We start from the raw sequence: 9,117 nt of genomic DNA on the forward strand, positions 1-9,117 counted from the left end.
TATTTCCTTTTTTGTTTCAGTGTTTCCTTTTTTGTTTTAATATTTCAAATCTAATTGTTATCACTATGAGAAAGCTGTTTCTCTTCTTTCAATCTACATTTCCATTTTCTTAATTTCACACTTTCATATCCATTTATAATTTCTAAGTCATTTTTTTCTAAGAAATTACAGCTTGTAGACAGACGAGCTGTCTTTCTTTGTATCTGTCTTGAAGAAACATAGCAATTGAGAGACCAATTTAATCCCTCTTTGTAGCAAACTGGTCTTCTGTAAAGCTGTAAAGCAACAAAAGGCTTCATACCATAGGTAGGACTAATGCTTTGATAAGTCAAGGTCTGGCTGGCAGGAGACCTAAATTTTACCTTTCTTTGGTCACAAACACAAATTATTACATCTCTCCATCTAAATTTTACCCTTTGTACCAAACGGACTATTTGTTAATGTTTTATGAAAGACATGTGCCATGATTTTGCCATGAACCCAAAACCCTCTTTTCAAAAGTTTGGAAAAAAAGGTTGATTTTATTTCATTTCATCAAAGCATAGCTAGTGTACAAGCTGCTGGAGCATCACATTCTGTCATGCTCTGGAAAGCAAGTGAGTCTCTTTATCTCCATATCATGTACATTTGTAATGGCAAATCTCTTAAAAGTAATATATTTTGACAAAAAAAGGTAAGGAAATTTCACATAAAATCTTGCCCTTGTGATATCAACTGAAACAGGCGGATCTGGAACCAATTTATTGAGCACAAATTACTGACAACTTTGCTTGGAATAACAAAATGCTCCAGAGATTTCTGAGATGTGTAGCCATAGGGAGGTGTCTGGTTACATGAGGATTTTTATATATTTTTAACACTTCTTTCAGCTTAATCAGATACACAAATGCACAACTTAATACTCAGGGAAATTATGTGAATTTGTCACATTGCCTGAAGGACTTTGGGATCCATGAACCACTGAACAGATTACACTGAACCATGAATGTAATTTCTTCATCTGTAACAGAAAGAATACAGATATTTATCATATTAATGTTTGAGGATCTGTGAATACTAAATAATTCTACTGGAATTTAGTTGAGGTTATTCATTATACATTAATAATATTCTCTTTATGTTCTGTAACAGTGAAAGAGGGTATAAGTTGTGTATATATGAAAAGGAATGTAATAGGCAGAGCTGGTAAATTTTACTGCTGAATTACATGTATCTCCTAATTGCAGCAATTCAAAATTCACAGATTTTAACACACAAACGCAGACAAAGTAGGAGCATGCAAGCTATAAACACATTCTTCAGGGATTAAACATTGATGTTTGTCTTCTCTTTTGTGTTCTCTTGTCCCTAATGATTTGAGAGTTGGTATAACAAAATGCCTTTGGAATGAAGGCTCATGGAAAGTTATGTTCTGTGACAATATTTAAAAACTTTGGTAGGAGCACTGCATAATGTATAAGAAAAGCAGAAGAAGTGTATTTTTGGAGTAATATTATGATATATGTCCACAACAAAAGCTTTTATTTCCATTAGTTTTAATATGTGAAATATCAAAACTGGAATGAAGAACTTTGAGTTATTTGCAGTCTCAAAAGTTTCAGTCAACAAAAGAAAAAATATGAAGAAAAAGAATGACCCACATAGAAATTCAAAGCGATTTGACTTTGTTCTGTTCTAGAAAAGCAAAAATTTGCATTTTCGTTTGGCTATATTTCCCCTTCACCTCCCACAAATAAAAAAGTTGTTTTCAACAATGATCTATCAATACATGTTTTAAGCCTTTATTTCCAGCCAGGACAATGAAATCTTCTTGTTTACTGCAAGTATATTCATTCAGTTTTAAATGTCAGCTAATATTGCTGAAATACACCAAATCTGCTGTCCTTGGTACTGCCTGCTTTCAAGTGATGAGAGAAGAAACACATCTTTCGTCAGTGAATTATAGGACATCTATGGATAATTATAGTGGTTCAAGTAGTATAGAAATTCTTCTCTTATCACCCTTGAGCATTTCTGCTTTACAATGCACTTCTGTATCTCAGTCATCACATTTATTTTTCACCAAGGCCATCAAACTGTAGGTAATTTGAAGCTGAATCTCTAACTTATTTTCTTAAAGATATAAATGTCTTCACACAAAAGTAACACTGATTTTTTAAAAAGCTTAGCCTATTTTTAAAATAAAGTATTACACCTATCAATTATAAAATAATTTTACTAATTATTTTAGGAAATATTTTCCCATTCTACATATCTAAATATCCACATTATATTTCAAATGGGTATATGCATGCTCAAGTATATGCATGATGTATCAAATCCCAATTTTAAACAGAAAAATAAGAAATAATGGTTTACAAAAATGATCCTTCACTGTACAAAAACATGAGAGTATAGGTAAGCATTTTTTATACTCTGGGTTGCAGCCCTGCAAAAAATACTCTGAAATATGAGTTTCACAAGGCTTGTAAGATTTTCAGCTTTTTGGATTAACTACAAGGCTGCATAATTAAAAAGTCTGGACAAGACTGGACTCAAACTGATCTTATTAACATTTGTAACTCCTTGGCCTTGCTGCAGATCTGACCATCAGCAGGAGGTTATAGCTGTGCCTGGGCTCACAGCTTCTTCAAAGGGAGTGGATTCCCCTTGCACATCTGACCAGTCACAGGTCAAGCTGTAGGACTATGTGGTGTTTAATTGACAGGTAACACAGAGAATTTTGAGAAGGGCAGAGGAGCTTAATTGAATGCAGTAGGATCTTAAGAAGTTATTGTATCAACCTGCAAAATTATATTGGTAATTAGGAGAAAAATAAACATGCATTAAAACACATTGTTTGTCTAGATATCGATATCCAAAATTCTACACAAAATTAACCTAGTCAGGAGCAAAGTGCCTATCAGCATCTTTCAGAACCTGCAGTTCTGGATTGTCTTTTAATTTGAAGCAAGCCAAACTGGAATCTCTAGGCAAAGGAAACTGGAAAAGAAGTAGAAATATATCTGTGTGTACCTTATCAATATGAGGGACTGAAAGGACAGTACCATTTCTATTTAAAAAATAAAGTATATCTCCTCAAATAGCAAAGATTGTTTTCACATCCCAGGAACAAAAAAAATAGAGTAAGTATACAACACTTTTAAAATAGCAAAAATCAGAAAAAGGCAACAAAGCCTAGAATTTTTAGTGACAATAGTTGAAAGGGCTTTTTTTTTTTCCCCATAACATCTGTAAATAATGAATATTTAGGCATCCAGAGAACAAAGTATTGTATAAAAGATTAGCCTTGAGATGCTGATAAGGAAACCTTGCTAAACGTTATATGAGTCATTTCAGTTTATTGAAATCCCAAAGCTCTTTCAAAAACAAATACAATGCCCCCTCCCTTGGTCACTCAGCAAGTGCCAGTGGGTGCAAAGCACAACATGCAATAAATAAGACACTGGCCAGAAACTTGTAAAGCGTGTCAGATCCACTTGTTTATTTTATAGCAGGTAACAATGCATATGCTTAAAGAAATACGCCTTCAGTTTTTAAAGTCTTATGCTAAAACCTCACCCTTGATAAACTGAATTTGTATTCAGTGCATCCACTTTTAAAAATATAAAAATCAGAAATGGCCTCAAGGACTTAAATCTGTAGGCCATGCTGTCTTAAAACTGAGGCATAGCTCCTTTAAGTAGCCCTTCAACCTGATGGAAAATTTCATACAACATTAAAATCTCACAGTCAAGAGTGGCTTAACATTAACATAACACAGAAAACCATCCAATCTGTCTTTCAGTATCTTTGGGATCTAAGACACCAGAGGAAGAAAAAAAAGATGTTATCATTTTCAGGAGATACTACTTGATTTCTATGTAAACACCAAAACCTCTGGGCTGGCTATGGGCAGACAACGCTGGGCAGCATTGCATGAGCTACTTATATACAGAGGCTGCACCAAAGAAAGTAGGACAAACTTCCTTGGTGGAGATGAGGTCGTTGTGAGGCAGGTTTGGCAAAGCCTCAACAAAAGTCACAGCTGCAAAGCCCTGGGCATGGAGTGGAGCCCCCAGTCAGTGCAGAGGTGAAGGATGAAGATGTGGTAGGCTGGGAAAGATTAGTTGAACTTGATATTTTGTTTCCCCCAGAAATCATTTATGTCAAAAATCAGGATAGTTTGTAATTCACTATCAAACTGGTAAACCTGAAAGTACTGAAAGTAAATGTATTATTCATGGTTATTTATATAAACTTTACAGGTGTTTTATCACAATCTTTTTTCTCTTAGCATAGTAATTGGTTGGGATTTTTTTTTTTATTTTGCTTCCACAAGAAGGAAAGATTCATTAACTCTACAGAAGGAGAAAAGACATTGCCTCTGGAAGTGGGAGGGTAAGTCATGCCTGCTGAGCTCAGAAGTCAGCAGAAGTAGCGTCCTGGGTGCCCTGCCTCTCACAAGAGCAAGTATGTGCTTTCTTTAAGAGTGAGAAACTCATAGCCTCCAGGTACCAGTGACTTTCGCACTTACAGACCCCATACCTTTCTCTTAGGCAGGATTTTGCCTATGTGAAAGCAGGTGTCTCTGGTTCTCAGCTCCTGCTGACTATATCAGTAGCCAATTCCTGCTGAGTTTGGAGCACTACTTTTTTTTTTTTTTTTCTTTTTTAACTTCAAGCTCTGAAGATAAAGTCTGATTAAACTAAGCCTAAACTACTATAAAAAAAAAAATCCAAAATAAATTATCAATCAAAGCAGACATTTCTGCACAGAGAAGGAAAGCATACCATGCTAGTACTCGCCTCTTGATTTATGAGGCTAAATTACAGAGGATGGGCTACAAAGTACAGGTTAATGTATTGCTCATCTGAATTGTGCAAAGAGTGTCAGCCAGGTAGAAGGGGGAGGCCCTGTTCCTCCTGCTCCTAACCTTGGTGCAGATGCAATCACAGCACAGCATATAAGAATAGCAGCCACATCCCCAGAGGTAGCTAGGTGATCGTCATCCTGTCTCCCCTCTATAGCAAGTAAATTTAGAGCTAGGAAAAGGAGCAGATTTTCACTTGTGAGCTGTAAATATTTTTTACCTATATATTTTACCTGTAGGTTTCGCTTACAGCTGTACATATTTAACTGTGAGCTGGAGTGGTGGAAAAGCATAGTGTTTAGCAAAGCCTAAGCTAATTAGGAGCCAGAAAGCAATTGGTGTGTTGACCTTGGTATTTGCTCTATGTTTAGTCCAGGGTAGAGTTTCTCATTTTGGCAGTAACTAGAAGTTCTCAGTGATCCAGCTGTGGGAAAGTCTCTCTTTGGAGAAAGGCTACAAAAGCATTTGCTCACAGAGTTCTGGTGTGTTTGGAAACAGACTGCGGTGATGACTTCACGTTCAGGTTCTCACAGATCCAGGAGACATGTACCATGCATGATTCCATTTTACAGACTAAAACACTTCCTTAAAGAAACTAACAGGCAAATGTGCTTATAACTACAAGTTTATAAACACACATGCATGGAATTCTGTGAGCTGAAGTCTATTAGTTATCTTGAAACATTCTATTTTTGTGTTTTCAGAACGCACTAAATGCATGCTTATTACATTTTTCTTCAGAACAACTTCTGGGGAAGGCATTCCACACTAGCACTGACTGATTAATGCACCGTCAAACTCTGAACCTGCTCACACCATAGCAGTGAGTTAGGTGGAAGTGCAGAAATAAAAGGATTTGAACAGTTTGCCTAACACTGTTTCAGTAGCCCCTATTTCATTACCTACTCCTTCAGCTTCTGTACTAGAATGCGCTACTCTTAGATTTGAGGAAGCGCCCCATCTTCAGGCTCATGCAGACCTTTTCTTTTATCTTCCTGTCAGCCTGTCTCCCTAAGCAATTTGTAGCAACCGACCTTCACTTACTTAGAAATCAAACTAAATAAAGATATTTACTAAGAGTTTTGTCTCTTTGAAGACTATCTCTGTCAAACCAAAGTTTGCACCTTGTCAAAAAACAGAACTGCTGACACTAAGAAATGGCAATATTGTCCTTCACTTGTGTCTTGGGAATGCTGACAGGGATGGATTGCACTCTTCGCTCAGTTATTTATTTAATTTGGCTTGTTTTGCACACAGCTTCCTATTAAGTTAATCAGTATAATACTATAGGGACTTTTCATAACTCACCACAGCTATGCAGTAAAAGAATCTCAGTGACCAGGGCAACTTGATCAAATAATGCAAACATAACACAAAATTATATTAAAATTTTAATGTTCAATAATTTTCATCAGTATTTTAGATGAATAAATTAATGCATAGTAATTTTACATCTGTCATAACTTTCTATATGTTTCTAAGTCACTCAAAAAAAGGTTCATAAAAACTCCATCTAACCTCAAAAATCATTTTTTGCCACTTTTTCATTATTATAGATACTTCATTAACAGGGTAACCCAGTAGATAAAACACTGAGTGAATTTTATCAGTTATTATTCTCTAAAGTGCTACTAAATGTGCTCTAGATATCCTGCTTGAGCAGCGGGGTTGGACTAGACGACCTCTAGAGGTCCCTTCCATCCTGTGATTCTGTGATTCTGTAAATCCCTGAAATACTGCTACAATGTGTCCTGTTCTACAAAAAAATGCCTTCCATATTTGGTTACATGTCATAACAGAGATTTAAAGTTATGGCAAAATTATTTATAAAATTATTCATAATCAGAAGTTAAAAACAATCTGATAGTTTTTTTTATTTTTTATGTTAATTTAAATGCATACAAATGCAGTCATTTAATATTTTTATTGGCTTTTTAATAATTATGTATCAAATGGTATTCCCTTAAAATTGCCCATTTTAAACAATTTACACATAAGCTTTTGAAACCTAAATTTAGATATACTATTTTTACTTTGAGAAATAGCTTGTAGAATATATTAAAGTAGCAAAAATAGCCCAAATAACAAAGAGATAGGAATGACTGCTAGATAAAAAGGATGAGTATTGAGGGGCTTAAACTAAGATATCCTTTACAATGGAAACCAGTAAAGACTTTGATGTTTTGCTTAACTTTAGGCTCTAACTTTCAAATATTTTTGAATTTTCATAATGCATATTATTTTTCATCTTGAAGTGTCTGCTTTCCCCTGTTTCAGATCAAATTGCATTCACCTTGTAGGGAATACAAGGACTAATTTTCCTCTTATCTTGTAACAATTCTTTAAGAAGGTTGTCCAGTAATAAAATAAAAACTGCAATCAAATAAATGTTGAGTGTATGGGCACAGAAAGAAAACAGAAAACAACTCTAATAATGTTACTACTTTCCACAGTAAGTTCTCTACCCCGAAGACACTTAAGTCTATGTTTCCTTTATACAAAAACTCAACTGAATTTTGAGAAATCACTCCTATGAATAAAGTTAAACTTTTACACAAAAGTGCATGGAGGTCAATACATTCATTTTCTTTCCATTTTGGGACATTTTAGTTTTCCAAAATGTCTGTGAACATATCCCAGATATTTTTGCACCCAATACCATAGCTCAATACTAACAGTGCCACCAATTACAGTGGAAGGGTAGAGAAAGAAAGAGGTTTTGTTCCCATTTCCATTGTTATCCCCTGCCTAGGCACCTCAGTGACATACATTAAGCTCTTTGTGTCTAGAGAATAAGAATCACGTTAGTGACAACTCTTAAAGCACTTACAATTTATAGTAAAGACACTATTATTCAATATAGAATCATAATCATATTATTGAATGAAGAATGAAGTAGATGAAAGAGAAAAAAAAATAAGGTCAGACTAAATAATGAGCCATTTCAATAAAACAATTAGGGGAAAAAAAAAGAGTAAAATAATGCAAATCTGCTTCATTCACCATATTTGGAGGTTCTTTCATGTATGAAAATCCAACTGCAATGACATGCTTCTACTCTCTATCCTTCCTTCCTATGGAAGAGATGCAAAAACGGCAACACTTTACATGGAATGACACTTTTGTTGGCAACACTACAGAAATAACAAAATGCAAAAAATAAGGAAAAGGAGCTTTTAATTCAAACTTTCTGGTATGGTAGTAACAACACATCTGTATTATCCCTACATGAGGATATATATGATAAAAACTGTAGGTTGCCAGGGTTTTCTATGATTACATCTATAGCGTGCTTTAAGACATTTCCAAAAACCAATACCTTACGAGATATTTGTTCTCTTCAACCCTTTATGCCCACCTCTGCATACCCAAGGCACATCCATATAGTACATAACACAAGGAGCCTGTAGGAGACAGTATCACAGTATCACTTTTTTTTTTTTTTTTTTTTTTTTTTTTTTTTTTTTTTTCATCCACAGAGCTCACTGTCAAAGAACAGTCCTGAACTGATAGATAGATACCACATGACTTGGAACCAGCGTCTCAGACCTCAAAGTCCTTTCATTCTTCACAGCAGCAGTTCAAGGCATGAGAGGACTCCACTGACTGTCCACCTTCAGCCCTGTAATGACCATTGACCACTGACTTCTGCATGAGCAAGGAAGATGAAGACCAGAAAAAGGTCAGCATCAAGAGAACAGTTTCTATCAGCAAAACAGGATTTCTGTCCTTTGAGTTAATTTGTAGTAATGGTATATGGCTCCAGATTACAGAGGATCCACCAAAGAATGGCAAAGCTCAATTTGTTCCTCCAGGTTGGGCTGCAAATCAAAAATGGACTTGTACACTCAGGTAGTTACACAACTAACCACGAGGTGTGGGACAAAAAACTTTCTTTAGGGAAAAACAAAAATAACCCTTTCTCTTGGCAGAGTCTTTGGAGCATTCATTGCAGAACTGGTCCAAGACAAATCTGCAAAAATATTTGCCTTAAATGAGTACCTGAGACAGAATGCAACCACCAGTCATCCTACTTAGAGGATTTGTGAACTTGATGAGCTGTAAACCAACAACAGTATTGTAAAGCCAAAGACAATTCCTAAGAATTACTAAGACTGTAAGTTTCTGTTCCTCTGAGTCACTGTTTGGAAGATGCACAGAGCTGAGATAGAGCTAAGAATACTTATCTTTCTATCTTTTCTTCTTTTTCTTTCTCTTTTTCTTTCCTTTCCTTTTTTTTCTTTTTTTCTTTTTTTTTTTTTTTT

The sequence above is a fragment of the Nothoprocta perdicaria genome, unplaced genomic scaffold, assembly GCF_003342845.1.
Source record: "Nothoprocta perdicaria isolate Ctin4 unplaced genomic scaffold, notPer1 scaffold_74, whole genome shotgun sequence".
Taxonomy (NCBI): domain Eukaryota; kingdom Metazoa; phylum Chordata; class Aves; order Tinamiformes; family Tinamidae; genus Nothoprocta; species Nothoprocta perdicaria.